The following is a 2500-nucleotide window of genomic DNA, read 5'->3' as shown; positions in this document are numbered from 1 at the left end:
TTCACATTGGGTTTGTTTTTTCTTGGGGTCCCACCCAATGCACAATCTTGTTGTACAGTATGTGTGGAGCTGCACTCAACCTCTCATCAGCGGCGTCCTGATGACACCGGCAAATGAAACTTGGATGTCTCTTCTGTGATCAGACACATCAGCCATCTGTTTTGTTTACTGAGAATTACCGGGAGGTAGACCATTTTCTTTAGGTGTACATGTGGCTAAGTGCGGTGAGAAAGGCGACAGCATTGTTGTGGCATGTAAAACTCCATTTTTAGGATCAATTGTAAGTGCCCCAGGAAGTGGGAAACTGGGCACAAAAAGGAAAAGAAACACATTAATTTAATAAAATGCAAGCCACATGGGACAGTCATACATACTGTTGGGGTTGTGTAAAACCGCATGCCTCTAAGGCAATGGCACCCAACATGCAGTGATCCTCAGACAGTTATTTCATTAGTCTTCGTGCAGTCAGACCTTCCCCTCACGTCTAATGGGTTAACAGGATGAAGTGCATTGTGTGGGTCTTATAGCTCAGTCTAACTATATCTCTGTCTTCCATTCAGTCCTGATTTTCATTCCAACCCTCTCCTTTTATCTATGAAACAAATCAAAGCAGGCACTGCACCCAGGTGGCCGCCTGTGAAAATTACAATGAGAAACTCTCTACCACAAGACTGTATGGGATGCACGCGGCACACCCTTTCATTTGAATCTGCTTCTAATAATAATATCTGTCTTCTTTTCAATCCTGATTTCCATCCAACCCTTTCCTTTTATCCATGATACAAAGCAAAGCAGGCACAAATGCATGATAACAGACACCCGCGCATGATAACAGACATCCTTTAAATTGAAAATGAATCGAGTTTTTTCACGAGTGAGGTCGGCTTCGAGATCCTTCCATGGGTTGGAGACTCCGAGAAGGTGGGGTGATTTCTCCCCTGGAGAGTGACCAATGAGCGTGTTGTTAAGGGTCCTCGGCGCTGCCCTACAGGGAGTTAATACAACACGTGACTGCTGGAATCACGCAGTCTTTTCTGGTGGCCATCTCTTGCAGAGCCTTTCCTTGCTCATAACTGACACTTCGACCTGTCTTTCCCCTTGGACCTGCTTTCCGTGGACCTCCTGCTCTCTGCACCCAGGTTCTATTTCCGCAGTGCTCTGTCTTGTAGCTCTCTCAGCACGGTTTCCAGCTGTTCGGGGTCCACTGTGGGGTAATGCAGTGAGAAAGCCGGGGGAGCGCGGGACGGACAAAGCACCTCAAGGACACACACCGGTATGTTTCAATCCCAATATCAGGTGTGAGGAAGGTTTGTTCCCATTCACCCCCTCGGTTAATTTGTGACCCATCTTCTCCCTCTACCTGTCCTATCCCCCTTATGATAGAGACCTGAAGATTAAATAAAGCCAATCGGTGGCATCGTGGGCACGAGGGTTAATTACCATGCTCGTGAAGCACAATGTGGGGTTAGGCAATTGGTTTACCCTGTAAGTGTGTCTGTCTATCGACATCAGTCTGTGATTGAGGAACTACTTCATGTCAATTGAATTTTATATTTTGAACACTGTAGATCATTAATCGGAACACGAACTTGCAGTTTAGCAGTACTTTGGTCCTGAATTTGGCAAATTGTACGGAATCTCGTCCCGAGCACGCATGCGCAGAGAGAAGTAAGGTAATTGTTTTAGCTTTTGTCCGTCTGTCCATCCGCCACGCTATCTCCTCTAAAAGGGAGTGCAGAAATTCACCAAACCTGATAGTTATGATCACCACATGGCACAAAAGGTGCAACAGCAGTATCATTTGGCCTCACCTCTTGGGGTGGGGTCAAACACCAAAAAAAAAAAAAATGCAATTACGGGCAAATTTTAAAACATTTTTTTCATGAAACTTTGTATATGCATTCAACATTGGAGGATGCATGAAATATGTAACGATGTTCATGCCCCAATGTGTGGGGACTTGGGGTTATAGGGGTCAAAATGGGAAGAAAAAAAATTAACTCAAAATTTGATATTTGGTCAATCCTGGTGGAACTTTTTTGCCATTTTTGAACTTTGATATGGGTGGGAAGTATGGGAATTTGCAATGGCATGCCATCAACTTCACGGCAGTTGCTTATTATTTTGTTTCAATTTGTTTTCTCTTCTCTCCCACCCCTCTTTATTTCTTGTGAATAAATCCTTTGTTAATGAGAACCTGGTTTGTGGTCACTGAGGGAACAGGGGGACTGCAACTCATTAATTTGGCACGTAAATCCATACGTAGGAAATTGGGAAGCGGTGGGAGAAGGCACCGTGAGTTAAAACCAAAATGCCCTTCGGCATCGCTCGGCCAAATTCGAGAGGGCAGCTTTGGAATGGTGCGTGGTTTTTAAACCATCGACCGGTAGCAAATTGTGGACGGAGTCGTGACCTCATATCCCCCCATCTGCCCAGCCTGTTGGTGGTCTGAATCCTGCAACCGTAACAGTATTTTAGGCATCTGCAATGTGACATTATA

The 2500-nt window shown here is 45.0% G+C and overlaps 1 protein-coding gene across 4 annotated transcripts in view; it reads right to left on the bottom strand.

Moving 5' to 3' along the window:
- MRPS34 (mitochondrial ribosomal protein S34) overlaps positions 1-2500 on the bottom strand; it is a 135298-nt gene that overhangs the window by 59946 nt on the left and 72852 nt on the right. The window lies entirely within an intron of this gene.

This window comes from Eptatretus burgeri, chromosome 1, assembly GCF_056783735.1.
Source record: "Eptatretus burgeri isolate ZD-2024b chromosome 1, Ebu_testis_v1, whole genome shotgun sequence".
Taxonomy (NCBI): Eukaryota; Metazoa; Chordata; class Myxini; order Myxiniformes; family Myxinidae; genus Eptatretus; species Eptatretus burgeri.
The sequence above is the reverse complement of the archived record's forward strand: the minus strand, read 5'-3'. Positions and strand labels throughout refer to the sequence as shown.